This window comes from Gallus gallus, chromosome 5 (genome assembly GCF_016699485.2).
Source record: "Gallus gallus isolate bGalGal1 chromosome 5, bGalGal1.mat.broiler.GRCg7b, whole genome shotgun sequence".
NCBI lineage: Eukaryota > Metazoa > Chordata > Aves > Galliformes > Phasianidae > Gallus > Gallus gallus.
Window position 1 is genome coordinate 26,393,741 of NC_052536.1, and position 23,496 is coordinate 26,417,236.

Here is a 23,496-nt window from a genome sequence, read left to right on the forward strand (position 1 = left end):
AGGTATAAATAATATCTACTCTGTAGATAATACAACACCTCAAGTATTTGATAGTCTGTAAAATAAAGAGGGGGAAGCAAAGCAGGAACAATATTTCATATCCCTTTTGAAGTAGGAGGAAAAATAGTTCCTCATTGTGACCTCAGCATATATTCAACATTAACTGTAAGCAACAGTATGTCATTCATGAAGTGACTACAAGAAACTGCAAAGCAATACCCAGTGCCTCTGAAGTGTACTGTCACAATGAGGAAAACTGCGTGGTTCTAAATGAATGCTAAAAAAAAAAACCTGAAATAATGACAAATTCTACTATCTTAGATAAAAATCTGTGCATTTCAGGTGTGCAGGAAGTTACGGCTCTTACACTGCTCCTCTGGACAGTGCAAGGAATGAAAGGATTACTGTCCATCCCAACAACCCAAGGTAAGATGGTGCCATCCTGTCAAAGACAAATAATGGATAAAAATATCTTTTCAGGAAGTTACAGGCATCCTATACAGCAACACAAATAAGCCAAGAAACATACTGTATTACATATATATATATATATATATATGAATATATACAGCCTGGCTGTACTTAGAGATATATACACCTCAGAGATCTTCATAGAATTATAGAATTGTTCGAGTTGGAAGGGACTCTTAAAGGCCATCTGGTCCAACTCCCCTGCAATGAACACGCACACCCACAGCTGGATCAGGGTGCTCAGAGCCCATCCAGCCTGACCTTGAATGACTCCAAGGATGGGACATCCACCAAATCTCTGATCAAAGACAGAACTGTTTCCATTCTTGCCAAGCTCACTCATACACGGGTGAAGCTCAGAAAGGGAAACGTAGCATGTAAGATACCTGGGCAGATGGCAGCTCTCCAAAATATGTTCTTCAGAAATCCACTAACAAGCAAAACCACTTCTGAATAAAACAAATAGTGTTAACTTTGTAGCAGTCAAAAACATCCAAGACCAAATCTTGCTCACACAGATTTCACAGGGAAGTCAGCCTACATCTGGAGCATAAGTAAATTGTTCAGTTTACTAAGCACGACTACCCCAACCTCTTGAGGTTAACTGGAGGCCAACGGACTCCAGCAGTACAATTTTAGAGTTATGAAGAAACCACCAGTTTCCTCTCTCTGAATTAGGGACAGCTTTGTGTCAGATGACAGTCACTCAAGGATGACCCACAAGGGCTGCCCAGCAGCCAGAGCCCCTCAACCCAGAATCTGGCCAAAGGCCTGGCCAGCCTGACAGAGAGCATCACACTTCTGCAGCAGATCTACCCCCATGCGTGGGGAGCAGCCTGTTCTCACTCTGATCTCCAGAAAAAGAACTGTGTTTCAGGTAAGTATGCTGCTCCCCATACTAATACACATAGGAGCCACAAAAGAAACAAACAAAAACAACAACAACAACAAAAAAAAAAACCAAACCACTAATAAAAAGTTGTTAATTACTAATAACAGCATATATGTAAGAAACTTCTTGCCAAAATTATCTGAGATACATTTTTCTTTTGGTAATTCAGATGCCTTTTCATAAGAGTGGTATAGCACTAGATGAGTAAAGCCACTGCCAATGAATGACACACTGGTGCTGATTGCTGAGATTAGTGTACTGCAAACAAAAAGCTAGGAAAAAAAATATTTAGAGTGTCAAACAATTTTATGTATAGAAAACTGATACTTCAAGATCATTTTCTTCCGGTGTTTTCATTTCACATCTGTGCTTTGTATAAAGTAGAAAGAAGTTCAAGAACAGTTTAAGAATTCATCTACCTAGGAAAAAGTCCAGAAAACTGGCTCTCAAATGTCCATGCTTTTAGTGTGGAACAAGATTGCCAACATAACTTCTTTGCCTAAAATAAGTTAATCTAGTTTGCAAGTGGATTATGTGAAACTATAGAAAGGGAACTTGCTCTCCAGGTTGGGCACAATCATAGATGAGCTTCTATACTTAAAATTTTCATCACTCAGATTTCTTAATACCCTTGCTACACCTTCCCTATGAAGTCCTCTGTTTTGTTTTCTTTATATTGGCCTTAATGTTGTGAAGAATTAAAAGATTTTCCTTGGAACTATTCTCTCAGAGTTGAGAGGAAGGTGATGGAAGCATTTCTGGTGAAGACAAGTGGGCTGTACAGTATTCTACAAGACTACATACACCACTGCTTGCCACTATTTCACATATCAAACTAACTGAGATCAGGGCTCACAGAATCATAGGGGTTGTAAGGCACCTCTGGAGATCATCTAGCCCAACTCCCTGCTAAAGCAGGTTCCCTACAGTAGTAGGTCACCCGAAAAAGCAGATTCCAACTCTGCTTTGCAAAAGTTGAGGCCAGAATTTAGCTTTTTCTAATCTGTATGCATGGAGTCTTATCATGCACTGGAGTCTTATCATCCTAAGAAACGTGAGTGTGACTCCCTTCTTTCTGCTGTTTAAACTGGCAAGCAGATTCCTTATCAAGTCTATCTGCCCAGACTGCACAAACGATAGCTCAAGCAGCAACCCCATGCTATTGCAACCCAAGGCACTGACCAAACAGTTCAGATCCTAGGAAACACTCATTTATGGTGCCACTCTCCATGGGCCAAACAGTAAGAGAACACACACACACAAATAAATAATAATTTAAAAAAATTAAAAAGAGGACCTTTTCAGATGAGCAAGTAGCACAAAGATTAGACTTTGCACCAAGACACAACTCTGGAACTTCTACAGGCTTCTCATGTTCGTGCCATATTTCCACCACAGGAGTTTAAATTATCAGAAGTTAATCACATCCCCAAGGCATTACAAGGCAGCCAGCAGTAGTGAATATCTCTAATCCCTCTGGAGTATAATTATTCCATAACCACAGCACCTCAGGGTTACCCGATTGCCATTACTGAAAATTTTATTCTCTCCCTTTCTCAACACAAATCTTTTAAAATTAAATACATCTCTGACCTATTTTATACAATCCCTGTTCTTTCCCTGTAAGTTCAGCATAAGACTTTGCTCTTTTAAAACTTCATAGTACATCCAACACAATGAAGACTACTAGAGGCACTAATTCCAAAGGTAGCACAGTGGTTTTGAACAGAGCTTTATTTGATGCTTGATTCAAGAAGGATTATGATCATCAGCTTCACAATGAATAGTTTCCAGAAGACTTGGTGATGGTGGTGGTGGTGAAAACATCTGGTTTCTTTCAGCATACTACCTTTCTGGTGAGATGGCATTTTTGATGTTATGACTTATTCCCCTCAAGTTGCTATGGTATAGAAAGATTAAACTGGAGAGATCAACATGGATTATTTTTTCTTTTAAATTATGAAGTTATCCATGCTTTGTTCATCTCCAACCTCAAAATCCTGAGGGAAGAATCACCAATAAACCTGTAAGCAAAAGAAGTCTCTCAGAGAATATACCTTATTTTTAGAGACTTGCAGCTTCAAATGAAAATGATCAGATAGATTGGGAGCACAATTTTCAAAAATATAAGAGATATAAACCCTCCTTTCCTCAGCCAGCCCTCAGGCAAAACGACTTTCCCACATCACACCCAAAGGCCTTTTGATGGGAACAACCATGCCAAGCTCAGAACTTTAAGTGCATGGCATTGCTGTCACATTTTCCAAGTCTTTTCATTACCTGTCTATGCAGCTCTGGCAAAAACCTATAAAGCAAAAAACTGCAACTGCACAGTTCCCATGTCCACACAGTAGAGAAACAACCAGACTTGTGCCTAGCAGGCTTGACATCAGAGAGCATTTAGACTCCAGAAAGGGAGAATGAATTACATGACAAATTTTGGAATATGTTAAAAATATCATTCTTCCGCTTAAAGTTTATAGATTTCAGAAATTGCTAGTATTTCAGTCTTTTTCCTCCCTGATGTACAGGCCTGAGGTCCTTATGCATTTCTTCTTCACAGAATTTCCACAGGAGGTAAGAGCAAAGAATTCGCAATGGAAGCAAGGAAGTGAACTAAAAGGGGAAACAGTGCCCTTCTAACTGAGTCTACTTGCTCAGCAAGAACCTGGACAAAACACTGCTGAACTTTGACTGAAGCAATCAAAATAATCAATATAATTGTAAAATACCATTAAATGTTAAGCATCTTAGCCAAATTTCATGGTAGCCAGCATACCCATCACCTGATATTGCATTCCAATGTTTCTGTTTAAAGCACAGTTTTGGAGTGAGACTCTAAATGAACGCTTTCCCTTGCATGATTCAGCAACTGACATTTTAAACTCTACTGTCCAAACAGCTGACAACAGACTCCAGCTAGCACTGCCATGCCAAGAAGCTACAGCACACTGATTTATCCAGTGTATTTTATGTAATATACCAAATGGATGGGTGCAAATTCTATTTTTATTTGAATGTAACAATTTGAAGGCAGTTAATTGAAGGCTAAGGAGCTCTAAGTATTTAGAACCTTAGGAGTTCTGATTTACAGAACTGACACTCAATAGTTTTCTTTCTAAACAAATTGAGGCATCAAATCATTCAGAATCTGTAGAGGATAACTAAGCAAAATGTTAGGGTTCCAGACTTTTAGAGTGGTGTTTTAAAATTCTGGCTATCGGACAAAGCTTCCAGAACATCTCCACTCTATTGCTGGTTTGAGTTGCCATCCAAAGTGCTTAGAGTAAGCTCTGCAGTTCAGACACCAAGATCTCTGAAAAGAACTGAAGCAGGATGAGAAGGAAACTTGCAGGAGAGGTTATTTTCCTGCCCTGATTCTCCTGAAGAATCATTAGATGGAAGCAAATAATAATTTAAAAACCACAACATTCTGTGTATAATTCTTTTTTTTTTCTTTAAGGTTTTGGATAGTAAATCTCCTATAGATATCCTAGAAGAGGATCTCAGATTAACTAGAACAACAGAAGCAAAGACATTGTTTCAAAACTAATGAATAGATCTATGCAGTGTGTACTATGAAGCAGAAATCATTGGTAAACTATGTTAAAGACTGAAAAGGAATCTATTCATAGAATCATAGAATCGCTATGGTTGGAAAAGACCCACAGAATCATCCAGTCCAGCGGTTCTCATTAAACCATGTCCCTCAACACAACGTCCAAATGTCCCTTGAACGCTTCCAGGCTTGGTGACTCCACCAACCCTCTGGGCAGCCCATTCCAGTGCCTGACCACCCTTTCAGAGAAGGAGTATTTCCTAAGGTCCAGCCTGAACCTTCCCTGGCACAGCTTGAAGCCATTCCCTCTAGTCCTGTCACCAGATACAAGAGAGAAGAGGCTGATCCCCAGCTCACTACAACCTCCCTTCAGGTAGTTATAGAGAGCAATTCATGCCTTTTTAAAAGTCCTTCCATTCTCTGTTCTCCTGTGACTTCTAAATGCAATTCCATAAGCATTAAAATGAAATAGTGATCTTCCTGATCACAGAAACGTTTCCTTTTAAGATTAATTACAAAAACACAGGGAAGCGCTCAAGTTCACTGACTCAAGTACATACCAAAGCAAGGTTAACATTGTTTCAAGTACTGACCAAAACACAATGGGGAGGGTGCAGTTTTAGCTAATTAAACATCAGCTCAATATTCCAGGAGAATAGCAGCACTGATAGTCTTCCAAATCACAAAAAAAATGAAGGCCTTATCTTTCAAATTGCTTCAGCTCCTGCAGACTTCTGAGAACCACTCTGTAAGTCTGAAAATAGTACTTCATCAGTTTTTTTTCTTGTCTGATTTAATTATTTGACACTGTTTCTTTCTCACTCAAATGGAGCAGGAATGAAGACAGCCAATCTGGCCAGAAACAGCTCAACACACTGGTAAAAATAAATGGTTTGATGCATCTATAAATACAACCTTCAACCTCTCTGTAATTGCTTTGAATCTGGTACTGATGAGGTAAATGAAGAAATACTACTGAAGTTATTTGATGCTCATCAAACAAGTGCTGATCTGAATAGCTTGATTTGGGGGGGGGGGGGGGGGGGGGGGATGTCCACCACTTCATATATTCTACTGCTGAAGAGCAAGGGCTCATCAGTTAAAAATATTTAGTACCTGGTAGAGTCATCGCATTTTGCTGCTAAACACCAAGGAAAATGATGAAGAAGAAACTGCTGTAGAGGTAAGCTCTACAAGACAAAAGGCCAATTGAGAAGTACAGTCAGTTAATTCCAGCAACCTGCAACGATTTGCTCCCCCAGCTTAAAAGCACAGTTCCACCAACCTTAGTGACTCAGACTGCAAAGTCACTGAAACATTCAGATTCTTGTCTCCAGTGAGTGGCAGATAGATAGGTAAGACATCTGTGTTTTAAGTTTATGCAACAGAAAATATAAGCTTCTTTATTCATCTGGATCTCAGTTACTCTTCCATGTGATATCTAGTTCCAAAGGAATATAGGTACCTCTTGCTTAGCTATAGAAATTATATTTATGTGATAACTTGTATGTGCATCTCAATAAATCCAAAATATTGCTTCCTATCAGGATGCAAATGCTATTCTGATTTTACAAGACAGCTGCAACTAAAGGACTGTAAGCCTCTTCCCTCAGGATGGGCTCCTACTTTGCCCAGTACAAAAGCAGGACTTAGCCCAAGTCCCAGGCCATTAGGCTAAGTGCTGTACAGACAGGGAGAGAAAGGATGCTTCTCTTCTAAAGACTGGGTAGAAAATATGCACAGAGAATGCTAGAGGGGATGTAGCAATGCTAACAGACTGCTGTAGAGCTAGGTTGTGGTTTTGTTTTATTCTTTATTAAAAAAAAAAAAAAAAAGCTCTAGTAGTTAAAGCTTTTAACCTAAGCTAGGGAAAAAGAACTATGAAAGGAAGGAAAATGAAGGAAACTGCCCAGAGATGAGAAACTGTAGGAGAAGAAATCTTTAGGTACATACAGCAGGAGCTTACTGCTTTAGCTAATGACAGAGCAAATCGATAGGTTAAAAGCTTGGCCACCTAGATACAAGAAGATACAAATACAGAGAGTGACACCTTCAATTTATGTATCAGATTGATAGTGGTGATTACAGAACAACAAGAGCTTCCTGCTCCCCCCCCAGGTGCTGCCTGTGGGGCCAAGGAGAATGCTTGGGGAAAGCTTAAGTCAGGATGGGGCACTCATCTGTAACTTATCTGACACTCAACACTAGCAAAAATGCCATGACCTTACGTTTGTAGGATTGTGTTATTTAGGTGCAATAATGCAATAAGATCATTATTTTATTTTAACTTCAGAATAGCAACTCTTCAGGAGCATCTTCATCTCATTTTCGCTATTTTTATGGTGTCTTGGTTTTACTTGGCATCAGAACTGAAGGAAATGTCAAAGGCTTCTAAAAAACAACACGTGAGTTGTTTTCTGACAAACTGTACTAGCAAGGAAGAGCCACTGGCAGAGGAAGGGAACGATACAGGAAAAGCAGTCCTTTGACATTTTCCACTGAGTAGGCTACAGCAGACTGAAGTTAAATGAACAGAAGAATGACAGAAAAATAAAGTTCCCACAGAACTGGGATTTTCTGTCTCCATCACAGGCTATTCTTCTCTTCAAATGATTAACCCTACCCCTACGCACATAGTCATATACTGTATATATATGCATACACCTTAATGTTATACTTCCAAAAATATGAACACTGTATCCTTTACTAATAGAGGGCATTTTTAGTGTTGCCTACAACTAACAGTGCCGCAGTTACTCTTTCCAAATGTCTTCTTCCAGCTTAGTTTCCTACCGCGCTAATGTTCAGAAATTATGAGGGTTTAAGCTTGAAGCAACTAAAAAAAAAAAAATCTGGCGTAGCCTTCTGCTGTAAAATCATGGAGAGAATTTATACTATGGCTGAACACATCCAAAATGACTCAATGACCAAACACAAAATACTCTTCTTGCATAAATCCCATTAGGACAATGCCCTGGAATAATACCAGCAGTCATGAGCCCCTCCCCAGGAGCTCATGCACAACACACAGAAGGTAACATTACACATGGCCAGGAGGGGCTGCAGCCTTTAATTTCACAGGTCCTTTTGGATGCTTTCAGAAGTGCAGCTAGCAGAGCAGGGATGTGCCGAGGGGAACACAGGGAATTTTAAGACACAGGCTCCCTCAGAAGCAGCTGCCTGTACCTCCAAGTAGCCCAGCCAGTGCGGCACTGCCCTTCTAGCAAAGATTTATCCTCATAGCATCTAACTGGACTTTCCAAGCTGTAATTTATGACCAGAGCCTTTTGTGGTATCATCTGGCATTACTGAGAAGCACTTGGATACATCAGTTTTGTCACTGCTCTCTAATACTCCGCAGGCTGCTGTTAGATCTCCAATAGCTTCCTCTCTTCCCAGCTGTCCAAGCCCAGTTCCCCCGGCCCACCTCGTACAAGATCTCCTGGTTCCCAAGCACCTGAATGTGAAGCCCCCCATCACCTGCCCAAGGAGTGGCAGATCTTGGGTTCTAACAGCTATACTGCCTAACTTCGAAACACACAGCTGTGCTCTGGTTTCTCCCAAACATGACCCATCTTTTCAGTATAAACGGACTTCAGGTTTTTCACTTACTCAAACTTCTTTTAATTCACAAATGACTTCAGTGGATAAACAAAGCTAAGCAAACACATGCTTTTTCTTTTTTTTTATTTACAAGGAAATTATATAGGACAAAATCCTGATCAAAAGCTTACCAAAGGCAAGGGGAGCATATGCAATGACTAATTGGTTTTGGATTAAGTCATTAGCAATCTCGAGGACAGCCAAGCCTGAATTTGCATTTTTGTAAGTAAAAGTCCAATTGGCAGCTGGGAGAACTACAAAGTAGAAGTGGTGTGTGTGCTCCAGGGGGTCATGCTGGCAATACACTTGAGTGAGATCAAACGCATTGCTAAGTACAGCACTAAGGCAGCTTTCAGACCTCAACATCAGCTACTGACTGAACACTTTCTTTTTGTTAATGACAGTAAAGGTCAGTCTCAGAATATGAACAAAATTCCAGTTTGTCTTATTATGTTTTGATGCATCCAAGTCTTTCTATAGCACCTTCATATACAGTACACATTCTCAGCTCTCATGCTAAGCAGTTATTAAGCAGCTTTCACTTTGAATTCTGTACTTACTCAACTCAGAGCACCTGTATTTGAGAAGACTATGAAATTACATACGGTAACATTTCTAGAAACATTATGGGTATTTATTTCACTTTAATTTGAGCCCATTAATTAGAAAAAGGCCCTTCTGAGGCACATCCAATTCAGCAACTTTAGGTTTGATTTTTTAACATTATTATCCCTAAATTACTTTGCTCCAGAATTATAGTAAGCTGAAGCAAGACATTAATTATCTGAGACTAAACTACACACCAAAAGCTACTGCCCACTTTAATTAGTTCAGCACTCCCAAAAAGTTATTAAAATGAAAAAACAAAAAAAATTGTAGAGAAAACTAAGAATAAGTTGCAAGCCAAATTTTTTTTCCTCTGTAGGTGGATAGTGCAAGTTTGATGTCAAAAGTGCCAGTGCAATCAGCAAGAACAAGGCATGCAAACAGTGCTTGTGCGTGAAGAGACCATCTGAGAACATAAATAAATACACAGTGCCTTAAAGCCAAGTGACAGGAGAAATACAGCAGTGTAACTTCTCCTCCTCCTGGTGCCTTTGTGCTGACATGCACTGAGTATTGCTACTTCACTGGGCTCCAGAGAATCTGGACCAACAGAGGGGGGAAAGCTCTGCTTTCATACACCCAACTGCTACCTCACAGCAGCTGTCCTGTCATACACTGCCCGTTATGAAGAATGATCTGTAGCTTTTTCCTCATTTAAAATTGGCTTTGAAGGACTTGTGCCATTATCCTGTCTCCTTGCTTCTCCACAAAACAAGATGTAATTCTCATGTTTCCACAGATTCTCATGATAACGTATTTCATGAGGTTTCATTTTAGCTCTGCTTGTACTCTACTTTCAAAAGCCTCATTTTGTATACCATCTCCTAAATAGGCAGCGCTGCTGCCTACAGTGTTGTGGTCTTGATATGTCCATCCTGCTCAGAGCTTGGTACGTGCAATCTGACAAACGCATCAACTTTCTAAGATGTAAATACCTTTTTATTTTCCCCTTTTTCTCCTTCTCCCATTGAAATCTGCACTGCTCTCTCTCTCAATAAATAAATAAATGACTATACTGCACAATGCCCTCACTTGAGGGACAACTCACAACAGCTTCTCATTTGAGGAGGCACTAAGGCAGCTGACTTAGAGAACTGCTAACCAGCAAAGTAAGGCATGAGTGACAGACACAAAACAGCTTACCGGTAACATCTAGATTGTAAAAACAAATATCAAAAAACAGCTTCAGAACATAGCTGAGCCCAGCAGCTCCACGGAGGCACAGCTGAGTTGCATCAATACTCTGCTCCACTCCAATGGGCTCAGCAAAGAGAACCGTCCTGACACTATGTTGTAGGGCCTGCTCTTTACCTGACAGATTTAATGCTGACAGCTGTTTCCCTGTTAGGAACAACTACCTCTAGGATGCTGTTAACCAGACAGCCGTCTATCCCATGCATTCCCAAGTAAAGAAGAAAACAGCCAATTTTTCTTTAGTTTCTATTTGTGTGTATTCTTTAGTCTGATAGGAAAAAGAACAAATAAAACTCTACAGAAAGTCATAAAAGTAAAAGAGACAACTGATTTTGTCATCCAGCTCCTTATACAAACAGCGTATTTTGGACAATCCTATAGGAGCAGTAACCATTTGGGATTTTCAATACCTTTAAACATCTTACATTTAATAATTTTGAGAGTGCTTTAAGCATCCACAACATCAGCTTCCCCCCCTGCCCCTCCCCCCAAGAAAAGGATGCATAAATTGAGGTCGCTGTATCCCAAATGATTAAACCAGAGTAATCTAATATTCATACATCCCCTGGAGTACGTCTCTTGGTTTTCAAGTGCCATCTTGAGACTCCTTGGCAGCGAGGAAGACTACGAAGTGCAGCTGAGCAGTTCTCTCGCCCGAAATGCTCTCAAGACAGCATTTTGAAACAGGAAGATACAGGACTCAGGAGAACATATAAATATCTTATAAGGTGCTGGAACACGCAGTAATTAATTTTTCAGCAAGGAGAAGCAGTTTTTATTTCAACAATGTGTAAAAAAAATTGAATTTCACATGCACTGCTTGGCTACTCGTGCTCTGACCCAAAATAAGAGCAGGGATGGAAGAATCATAATTAAGGAACCCACCTAAAATAGGCCAAGGGCCATCATTTTACTTAACCTGATTTCTACCACAAAAGGTGAAGTTATGTTTCCATTACAGAACAGTGCAGGAAATTTAGTTTTCTTTTTGTAAAAAACTAAGAGATTCAGAGGACTCTCTAATTAGGACAAGAGGCGAGCAAAATGTCCCAAGAGCTTTATCCGCTTCAGTGCAAAAGTGCTTCTGTCATTCTGGAGTCTGGGGCAGGTGCAACAGAGCATAAAAGCCTTACAAACAGGATTGGACAACTTTTATGGGCACCATTATCTTAAAAGTTACGGTGATCCAGATTCAGCTCACAGTCTCACAGAGAAAAGAGTGGTTCTCCTCTCCACTCCATCCTGAGCACTAGTTTTGCCAGAGGTTCTCCCTACCTCATTTTAACCCATCTCTCTTCAACATATGATTCTTCCACCAGGTTAGATCACTTGCTCTGCTTCAAGCTCTTCCTCTCAAGCAAGTAGTGATATCCTTGATTAACTCCCTTGTTAGCTGATCTGCAACACCTACCACGATATGGAGGATAGCCTCAAGAAGGCACATAAATTGCCTACTGCACATATCCATTTTCAGTCAGAAAGCTGCAGAAAAGGGAATGCGTGTCTTGCGATGTTTCTGGAAAATCTTCCTAAATCAAGAAGTCAACAGATCTGAATACAACCCTATAATACCCCTAACCCTCGATCTAAACATAGGTAAGAAAAAATTTTTACACCATTGCTGCAGTCCACCATTGATGAAATGAACCCATAGTAGGAATGGTAATAAATTGAAAAGTTTGACATACAGTTTTATTCTACAAAAATCAGAAGGGATTTGGAAAGAAAAGGTCATGGAAGGAAGGAAGAAAAGCCAACGAAAGTCAGTTTCATGTCACAGCTGTACTCCTAAGATATCACAGACTTGGGTTCAAATACCTGCCCCTCAATGAGATAGCAAAAGAATTTAAATCAAAGCACTGTGAAGGGTGGGTGCATTGCTATACTTGAGCTATTATAGATCTCCATCTTCAGACTTGACAAAAACACTACCAAAAAAATAAACAACCCCCAAAAAAATCCTTATTGATAGCTCAAACACAGGATTTCTTTAAATAACACAGTTCTCATCGGGATAAGCCCAAATGAAGGTATCTCACAGCATATAGTTCCCCTATGAATTATAGAGCTGTTTTATAATGACTAGAGTATTTGTTCAGCTGTTTGCAAACTTACTAACCTAACGACGAACAACAACTCTTATTAAATATTTAAGATGTTTCTTTCAGAAGTCTCATCCTTAGGAACCCAGGAAGGCAAAAGAGATTTCCATTTGGCACAAGTTTTGTCAGCAATACTTCAAGTTTTGTACACGAAGCATTCCATGGAGGCAAAAACGTTTCTTGGATCAGACCCCAGTATTAGTAATGAATGCCCAAAATATAAGGCAGAGATTTCTGAGAGGAAAAAACTCCTTAGTATGGACTCTAGGTTCACTGGAAGGAGGTAGAACAGGAGGTAGCTCTGAAATACCCACAGTCACATCACAGCTCTTAACTGCTCAGAGCAGTTTGCTACGGGCACTGGAAAAGCCCTTTTCCAGCAGTCAGCCATCCCCTTGATGAATCATTTGTTACCATACCCACCACCTACTTCATATCGTTCAGCCCACTTCAACTGTGTGCTGGTCAAGGCCCAGAAAAGGGTATTCAGCACACTGTCAAGAGAGATGGTTCTTTCTCATGAAATGGAAAATGAATATAATGAAGTAATCAACAAATTGCGAATACATTTTAGAGACTTATTTTTCAAGGATGATTCAGGTCCACTCCTGAGACAGTTTGAGGAGTATCACAATGCCATCAGACATCTGTAACACCACAGCAACTCTACATAAAAATAATTTCAGTTTTTAAGCAGTTCTGCTGATACAGGAAGATTGATCAGTAAACTTCAATCATGGGACTAAAACTGCTATTGGCAAAAGCCCTTCCTTTCAATATGATTTACTTGCCTACAAGAGCCCATGCAGAAAATGTCCCTTCCAAACCTATAGCAGGGTTATGGGTGTTTTTTCCACTGTCTTTGATTTAAGCAGCAGTGGCACCCTCAATACTTTGTGAAGCTCTGTCTGTGGATGGCAACAGCAGAAACAACCTGTAGTTCCCTGAGCACTTTACGAGCACCCTTCAGTCTCAAACTAGAGCTGAGTTTTGACCTTTCCCAGGGCTTTCCTCAAGTTTTGCTGAAGTCGAATTGGAAGGTCACTCAAGATCTGAGTGTGATTTTTATCTAAACTGCTGAGCACCAGAGAGAGACAACTTCTAACAAGCTCCTTCAGCGCAGACCCTGGTTGCCAGGACAATACATGGGTTTGCTGTGTGTTTAGACTGCTGCCACCCCTTATAATCTGGTCACTTCCCGTAAGACTGCCAGGTTCCACAGATATGAACACCATGACCACCAGAGTCCAGACTGATATCTTCTGGACATCTCAATTCATGTTCCCACAGTGCTTCAGCTCTCTTATTTCAAAGGTACCACACAAAAGAAAGTACTCAAAACTGCAAAATGCTTTACTATTGGAACTAGTTAGAAAAAAATATTACTTTGAATTCAAGCTTTCAAAAGAACATCTGTTTCGGTTTGGTTTCATTTTGTCTTTTCTGGAAAGTCCTTTACAAACTAAGGACACTGCTGGCTCTCTGGTCTTCCTTCTTAATTCAGCTGATCAGGGACACTGTTCTGCCAGGGGTTTCTATCTACTACAAAATGAACCATAATGAAATGACTTCCAACAGGCCCACAAGCAGGTCACAAGCTGTCATTGTTTCCTTGTGCTTTGATGGCAAGTCTGTGTTTGAGATGTAAGCCTAGAAGCTAAAGCAGTCTCTTCATCTTACAACCTCTCTCCACTCTCTGTTAGCCAGATTCCCAGCCTAAGGATTTTACTTCTATCCATGGCTACCTCAGAGAAAGGTGGTGAGCAGCTGCAGTGAACACAAAGGACCAGAGAAGAAATTAAGACACCAGGTAGGAATGAAATAAAATAGAGCCAGTTTATCCCTTCCTGCACATTTCTGTAATTCATTTAGGAAGAATTTAATCTCAGCTGCTTGTCCTTGAATGTCTCTGGGGACCTCTCTGCAACCTGATGCATTCAAGTGGTCTCCCTGGTCACCGAGTCTTTCCTCACTGACTGATCACAGTCAGTGAAGTGAAGCAGCCTTCCCACAAACTACACGTCACTGGCAGCTAGCCTCAGGGTCACTGAGAGGACCAAGGCCTAAGGGATGCCCACCCTTCACATCCACCAGTTTAAGCTAGCTACACTACAAGAACAGCAAGATTAACAAAAGAGAGGCCTTCGGGAAAAAGTTCATCAAGAAATTGCAAAGTGGATTAGAGCACATAGCCTCTGTGTGCCTTCACCTCATCTCAGAGGTTTACTCTGTGCTTCAGCCTGTGGCCACATGTTCTCAAATAAATCGGGGTTATGCAGTGATGGACAACAGGCTACAACTGGAGCTTGCATGCAACCCATTAAGTGGAGTCAGATACTGAAGATTTCTTTAAGCACTTCTAAATCTTTCTTGCAATTCTAGGTCAGCAGGTACTTTTTAAGTCCAATCTCGAGTCTTACTTCTCATCCTTCCAGTTTGCTAACCAACTGTCTTTCTGCGTACTTTCAACACATTCTCCTCCAGTCCTCCATGTTTCCCTCAAATAGCCAGGAAAGTCAGACACAAAACTGAAACGAACAATGTAGCATAGATCTCTGTGACAAAGCTTTGAAGTTGTCTTAATATGGTACAAGTTTGAGTCAAGGTCTTCCCTACGATCCCTAAAACTCCCAAATCTCTCTCAAGTGGGAGTAAGCGAGCACTATTGATCCTAAAGGCTGGATTGACAACATAAACATTGTTTTTACTGTTGTTAAAGAAATCAGAGATTTCTTGTTCTCCTGAAGAAAGGAAAAGCTGCTATAATTCCACACATTTTAAATGTTTTCCAGTCAAGAATACTTTCAGAAAAGTTACTACAGACGTAGGTAACCTTTCCTGGTAGCAGGACAGAAGGGAAATCACAAAGACTCCATGTTCCCAAAGAACAGATGCTTTCACTTACGTATATTTATATAGTGCAGGATTAGCCACTGTTTCTGCAGACAGCTTTCTAGATGCAAGCCAATGGCTAAACTACTTCTGCACACAAACAGCCAGCAGTAGCGCCATTATTGTAGCTGTGTTCTTCCAGGCATGGAAAAAATATAATTAACAGAACTCCAGTTAATTTTACTATCAAGAACCCAGCAGGGAGCAGTGCAAGCGACAAGAACCCACTGCTGCCAAGATTTATGTGACATTCTGTGCAAGTTATTGAATGAGCTAATTTGTACACAGCTACAAGCCCATGTTTAACAAAATTGTGTGGATTTACTGATGGGGAAAGGCATCTAATTACAGCATCAGTGAACAAAATATTCTCTTTGTGTGGGGCACCATCTCCTGCAGTTATGGTCATGCCAGCAAGCAGAGGAGAACTGTGCTAGCAAGCACAGAGGATGTTAAGCCTTCACAGTCCTCTAGTTCCAGGTTTCCTGGCTGAAATCCACAACAAATGCTAGAGATGAGGAAAAAAAACCCATGCTAAATGGTAGCAGAGCCAGAGATTAAAATTCTTAATATGCAATAGACTCCAAACCTATTTGCATCAAACAGTGAAAAAACACAACAGAAAATGACTGGTAGAGAATAAGAAAAAAAGTGACTCCTCAAGCACTAGATACGCTAGGGAAAAAAATGCATTTATATCCAGGCTTAAAAACAACTGTAGAACCATTTCTAATTAACTACAATCTCACAGAATTGTGATTTCACAAAAAATGTAGATATAACTAAGATATAACCAAGCAATGTCTCACTTTCTCTCTCAACCAGGAGAGATCTAAATAATTCATTAGCATGTTCTTGTTTAAATTCTTCCTACCTTCTCCATTCATTCTACTCTCAGTTAAAGCATTAGAAAAGATTATGTATTTTGTCCCTTACTGTGTATGTCACAAACACACATCAATTTCGCTTCAGAATTATCGGTCCCAGTATAATGTCCAAACGTTAGGGGTGAGATAGTACTACTGAGGTGTTTCATAGTAAGAAAAAAGAAAACAACAGACTGGGGAGACAACTATTTAAAAACAAATACCTTTGCTCAGCTTTCCCCCCCCATCAGAAATACATGTAACCTTTGAGTTAATATACTCAGTGTATTCATGAGAGTACAATTCCCTGTTAAGCAGACTCACGCACTTCAGTGTCCAGCAGTTAGTGGTTAATTTTAATTTTCTTCTGCTTTGGGAAGGGAGAGGCAAGGAGAAAGGAGATACAATGACATGGTTCAACAGCCTCTCCTGAAAAATAAGAAGAGACCTTCAAAATGTCTTAGGATGTAAAACTTGAGTTTTTAAATGGAACTTCATTTGCATGCTTTTGTGGTCCTGCACACATACTTCTATTTATTGAAATGAACACTCCCACTCAAACTTCATCTCAGAGCCTTGTGAAAGAAATCTGTAATCCTCTGAAATGATATTTTAGTAATCAGTATAGAAGAAAGATTTAGCTGAAGTTATATCACACACACAAGGAAGTAGTTTTGTGTGGATTTCATTCACTTCCATCGAAGCCTTCTTCTCCTGTCTTAATATTATGGCTCAATACTGCTTTTGAAACAGGCAGAAGCTGTCTCCTGACATGAGCCGGGCTGGGAGCCCTTCTTCACAAGAAAATCTGCTCTATAAGGGACACCAAAGTGACAGTATCACCAGTCGGGGTAAAGACAGTGTGCAAAAGCTGGGATTTCTGCAGTACTAAGCACCACAAGAATCTCAGCAGAACCGCAGCAGCCAGAGATACAACAATTGAACATATTTTATGAGAGGCAGAGTCCCCAGGGTGCATCTCCCCTCTGAGCATCCTGCCACTGGGAGGGATCCCCCATCACGTGGGACAGGGTGCTGGGAGCAACACAGGGACCCCCACAGCATGGGAGGTACCTGGGGCAGAGCCATGCCCTGTGGGGAGAGGGTGTTGCATCACCCTCTCATCTGGGGATATTGGAGCACATGGTTTTGCGTGCAAGCACTACTTCAGGGACTCAGCTATAAATGGGTGTTGATGGATCTGTGTTTGAACGTCAGCACTGTGCAGGTGTCTGGTACTGTAGTTTATCCACTGTATTGCTGATATTGATCTTCCTGATACAGTTCACTGATTGCCGGCTAACTATGTCTCTAATAAACAAACCACTTGAGTCCCGATTTGATTTAAATTGCCTTAAATGAGTAGTTCTTCCCTGATGAGAACAAAAAGGTCTCAGAACGACACAGAAGAAGGGGAAATGGAAACAAAAAATTGAGGGTGTAATAATAAGCAGTAATAAGAGGCCTAGGAGACTGAGGAAAAAAATTAACAAGGAATACTTGTGCCTCCTTGGCATGGCTACAACTATCAAGATGTGGATTGCCCACAGCGTAGCATTTCATTAGCACCACTGTGACCTTTGCCTAATGGCTAACAAGAATTCACATCCAGCTCAGTGAAAATGCAAACAGCACACAGCCATGCCACATGCACACAGTGAGTGCACTTTAAGATACTATCTTATATAATAACCTGAGCTGAAGAATGGCTGTATTAGTACACATACACAGCTCCATCACATTAACACATTTACACAGAGACCTTGGATTTTGGTTTTCTTTGATGAAGGAGCCACTCGGTGTGCTGGTCACAAACAGGATGACAATCTACTGTACTGAAGACACATTTTCATTTCTGGAGGTTTCTGTTGTAAAATAGATTACAGCAAAAAAACTTCTACACTGACTTTCAAACTCTGCAGTCTCTCCAACACTAACTCATTAAGAACAAAACAAGAAGTAAAGAGTCCCCTGGCTAGTAGGCAGAAAGAAATCTTATTTAGCATCCTGCCCAAAACAAAGTACAAAAAATAAATCAAACAAAATGAAAATATTCCAAGACTATAACTTAAAAAGCGGAAAGATGCTGGAAAGAGGCAGAAGGGAACTCTTCCCCAAAATGCAAGGCACTGAATACACACTACAGCTAGAACAGCATAATCTTACCCTCTAGCTGAACCTTCCCTTTTTATCTCTGTTCTAAAATTGCACTGGTTGCTCTGCTAAAAATACACTTTGAAGTTGTCATAGCTTTTGGTCCCGGCTCGTCTTTTTTCTGCCTCTGAGAACAGCTAAAGTAATAGATCACAGTAATTAGGCTCTGACGGGTGCAAGAGAGTCTGTTTCAGTTACAAAGAGGAATAAAAAAATAAAGCTAAATAAACAAATTTAAATATAACAACTAATGTAAAATATGGAGAAAAATACAAGAAATTTAAAAACGGCTACAGGCTTATCATCAAAATCTCTAATTATAAGACAGGCACAATACACTAGAGCTAAGGCTACCTTTTCCAAGAACAGAAAGACGGAGTCATGTGGGTAAAATGCCACAAGAATTATTTTGTCCAAGCATGAATAGAATGGAGAGATTTCTAAAGCATATAGGATGCATCATAGAATTGTTTGAGTTGGAAGGGACCCTTAAAGGCCATCTAGCCCAACTCCGCTGCAACGAACAGTGACACCCACAGCTAGATCAGGGTGCTCAGAATCCCTCCAGCCTGACCTTGAGTGTTTCCAGGGATGGGGCATCCACCACCTCTCTGGGTAACCTGCACCAGTGCCTCACCATCCCTACTGTAAAAATCTTCTTCCTTATGTCCAACCTGAACCTCCCTTCTTTTAGTTTGAAACCATTTTCCCTTGTCCTATCACAACAAACCCTGCTAAAGAGCCTGACCCCTTCTTTCTTATAGTTCTCCTTTAGATACTGAAAGGCTGCTATCAGGTCTCCCTGAAGCCTTCTATTCTCGAGGCTGAACAGTCCCTGTTCCCTCAGCCTGCCCTCTCAGAAGCATTGGAAGCATTCCAACCCCTGGATCATTTTTGTGGCCCTCCTCTGGACACATTCTAACAGGTCCACATCTCTCCTGCTCTGAGGATTCCACATCTGAATGCAGTATTCCAGGTGAGACCTCACAAGTGCAGAGTAGAGGGGCAGGATCACCTCCCCTTGACCTGCTGGCTGTAATACTTTTGCTGCAGCCCAGGATACGGTTGGCTTTCTGGACTGTGAGGGCTCATTGCTGGTTCTTGTCCAAATTGTTATCCACCAAGTTATGCCCAAGTTGTTTTCAGCAGGGCTGTGCTCTATCCTTACATCCTCCAGCTTGTACTGAAGGAGGGGGTGGGGGCTGCCACAATCCCAGCACAAGACCTTGTAATTGGCTTTGTTAAACCTCAGGAAGACTCCTGGATCCAGTACTCAAGCCTGTCCAGGTTCCTCTGGATGGCATTCAGTCCCTCAGGTATGTCAGCTGCACCACACAGCTTAGCTTGCTGAGGGTGCACTCGATCCCACTGTCAACATCATTGATAAAGATGTTAAAGAGCATTAGTCCCAGTACAGACCACTGAGGGACACCACTTGCCGCTGATCTCCATCCAGACATTGAGCCATCGACCACGATGTACGCACATTTGTACACACCCAACAGATGCAGAAAATCAGACTCTCTAGCCCCCAGCTCTGCCCACCCCAAGATACTTCTGACAGCTACAGTCAAGGTCAGTGGCACTAGCACTGTTCAAGGGCACCTACGTGTCACACTTCAGCAGTACAGATGTACTATTGCATGAATAAAACATTTGCAGGTATATTAGTTCTCATTCAAGATAAACTGAGGAAGGTACAACCAAAGTCAGAATGACTTCCCGGCTCGCTGCATGCCATTCTCTACTTTTGCAAGGAAAAGTCACATAGTCCGTCCAAAAATATATTGATATCTATCCTAGAAACAAGTAGCTTCTTTAGCCATATTACTCCATATGGTGGCTGCTGCAGAGCTCAGCATTACTTAGAATTAGGAACCACTTTCTAATTCCCAGGTCAATTTTATTCATCATAAATTTATTAAAAACTGCACGTGTGCCTGTACTGTCCTCAACTTAGTTAAGTCTTCTCCCTGCTTGATATCCCTCCCGTAGAGCACTCTTGCAGAGTAATTATGTCTCCTATCTCTCTCAGTTTTGCTCAGCTAAGTACTCTGCTTCTTCCCAGCCCATCCTCTATAACCACGTCCCATTCTCTGAAGACAACAAAAATGATGGGTTTCTATTCTCCAAGTACTGATACATATTCTCATATTCAATCCTAATTTAATCCTTAGTTATTATTTTAATATGGAAACAGGCTAGAGATCAGGAAATATGAGCAAATCTGTCACGAGCAAAATTGATTAAAATGTCATAAACTAATATCTACCATCAGCACAGAGAAATTGTTGTGTAAAATTTGAAGAATGTACATCTGCAGTACTATCAACTGAAGCATTTTTATCATGATTTTATGATTTTTGTGTTAAAGAACTAGTTATAAAACAGAAGCAATTAAGTGAGAATCTCAGATTTCACATATTAAAAAAAAAAATCAAGCTGAAAGTCCTGAAAATATAACTCGAGACAAATAAAAAGAATGCCAGAAGTATCCAGCAGTTTAAATGCCTTTTAGTCATTTATATTCTAGGCTATTTCCTAGGAGAGAGGTTGTTTCTCCAATATATGATGTAAACAGAAGTTCTGCTCTGAAAAAAGCATATAAATATTTACAAATAATGAATCCAGTGGCACTTCATGATGCAAGTCTCTCACAAGAACACCGTGAAATCTTGAAAGACTGAGGAAACTCGAAGAAGAAAACCTGAAAAAAGATGCAGACTGCTTTTGTTTAGCAATGCATTAAAGTTGCCTGCATGGATACCACCTCGTTTTCACACATGGCAGCTTTTTTTTTCCTCCTTTGCTGCTAAGTCATCACTTGGACTAACCTCTTATCATTTTCTCTGCTCCCAATTGTTTGGACAGGATTCTGTTAAGATAGACTTTTACGTGATATTCAGTGGAATTTAAGAGCACATAGCAGCCTCGGTCTTCTGTATGGCAAACAGGTATGTAGGTATTGAACCAGAGAGATTATCACATTACAAAGGAGAAATGAAATAAAGATCTTACCCATGTCCTGGGCTCGCAGAAGGACCCCAAGAGGAAGAACCTCCAGCTAGAGATCCTTCCTCCTTGGGAGTCAGCACTTAAATAGGGTCTAGGAGGGGTGCAGCCAGGCTCCACCCCTTCTGGTCACTCAGGTGAAATTGCGTTCACCTGTGCCCCTGCAGCTGACTCAGCACTCGCCTCAGGTGGTCAATCAGAGGTTCAAGCAGTGATTCAACAGTTCCCATACAGTCTTCCAACTAGATCCCAATTCTATTTTTTAATGCAAAATGCTAATTTTAACAAAAGCTTCTTCCTCTCGTCTTTCTGATTTTTGGTCCACACATTCCTTGCGTGCATCCATCTCTCTCCTTGATTTCTGTTTTCACAAGTGCCTCTGCTTCCTTTTCCCTCCCCATCATCACCCTGGACCCATTCTCACAGCAACACTCCAGATATTCACTATGTCTGGAATACAGGGAACTGCCTGGAGAAAAGCTGCTAATGAAAGGTTGCTTTCTTTTTTACGTCGTTTTTAGTCAGATCTTACATGAGCGTTTATAAAGAGGATAAGGCTGGCAAATACTGAAGGTAGCACACAACCCAGATTTTCTTCTGAAAGCATCTTGTGGCAGCTGCAAGTTTGTATTACATTTACTTAGGACAGTAATTGCTTTTGGAAATTAGATTTTTCTGCTTGTTTAAAAGATTGATGATGAGCAACAATAAAATTCAGAAGTTAACTCACTAACTGCTGACCAGATGCGTATAGCAAAATTTAACTGCAAAGATGGAAATGTACCATCAAATAATCTAGGTCATTTCTTTGATTACAGACTTTGAAATCCCTCAGAGCATACGTGATCAGAGTGCCTCTAAATGACTCCAACAACGTTTATGAACTCTTCCCCACTTCATTTTTGTATTTTCATCCTTCTTGCCCACAGGAAATTCTAAATAAATCTTTCTTACTGGTATATTCAGTTCATATTTCGTCAACCCCTAAGTATTTTGACTTTTCTTTCCCTGATTTCAGCAACACAACAGTGTTTCCATCATCTTTTCTCCAAGATGATCCTATCTACCAAGGTGTTTTTTGGTCATAGGTCACTGTTAGAGTAACGTAAGTAGGTCTAACGCCAAAAGGTGTCCGTGAGCAGTTTTCTTCTTGATACAGTCAGCACGTGAACTTTCAGGTCCTAGAATATTGGAACAATGAGCAGAAGAGCCCCTGGGACAGAATGAACCAGGTTTGCAGGCAAGAACAGGAATCAAGGGAGGGGGGCAAAATTTCAAGGGATAAGTGACAGGTGTTTAAGACAAATTGGTATTTTCTGTTACTGTTGGAGCGATGTGCATCTTTCTCCTCTTACTGGTTTCTCACTGCATCTCTTTGTTCTGTGCTGCAGCACCCATACGATGCATACAGACTGTACTGTGGACGGGGACATCACTCATTTCTGCAGGAGTCCTTGTGCATGAAGGCTACCTGCTCCCTTGGAAAGAATATTAAAGTGCTTCTCTTTAAGTTTTGCCTACTTGCCCTCCAGTAGTAACCCCAAACACCACCAGCACTACTTCCAGATGTGACCTGACCAAAGAAAACACAGCTCTGACTTTTTAACTCACAGAGCAGTACTTAAGTGGTAACGCAACCTTACTTTCACTGGATATCAATATGCCACATAAGAAGATAGAAGACAGCAGGCCTCTACAGTACAGCAGTGCTACCCATAACACCCCATAAGCAGCCTGGGGCTCAGGTCTATGTACTGAGACATACAGAAAGATGAGAGATAGCCCAAATCATAAGACCAAGATACAGCTTACTTAACTATAAATGTCTACACGTGACATAACTATCCGTCAGCTACGTGTCAGGTATCCATTAAAATCAGTGGAGGCCTACTCAATACAGCTCACATAGTTTAGGGTACAACTCATCTTAACAAGCAGAGGGTGAGGCAAATCACACCCCAAGCACTACTTACACTAATGAGTGCATCTGCATTATGTAATTTACACACGGATGTCTTCCAGAACAGCAGGGCAACATAGAGCATTTTGGATTCAAAAATAACACGTCTCACAATTTCATAAATATCAGCCCCCAAAAGGTTAACCCTGAAGGTAGAGGAAAATAAGACGTGTCTCATTGAGACC

At 40.7% G+C, this 23,496-nt stretch overlaps 1 protein-coding gene across 12 annotated transcripts in view; it reads right to left on the reverse strand.

The window, feature by feature from the left end:
- Window positions 1-23,496, reverse strand: part of RGS6 (regulator of G protein signaling 6) — a 234,561-nt gene that overhangs the window by 191,182 nt on the left and 19,883 nt on the right. The window contains exon 1 of one of the 12 annotated variants that reach the window (XM_046941388.1): window positions 21,358-21,406. The exons of the other annotated variants lie outside the window; for them this stretch is intronic. The gene's annotated coding sequence lies outside the window, so the exon portion shown is untranslated. Of the gene's footprint in view, window positions 1-21,357; window positions 21,407-23,496 lie in introns of those variants that run through there. 12 annotated transcript variants of the gene reach the window in all.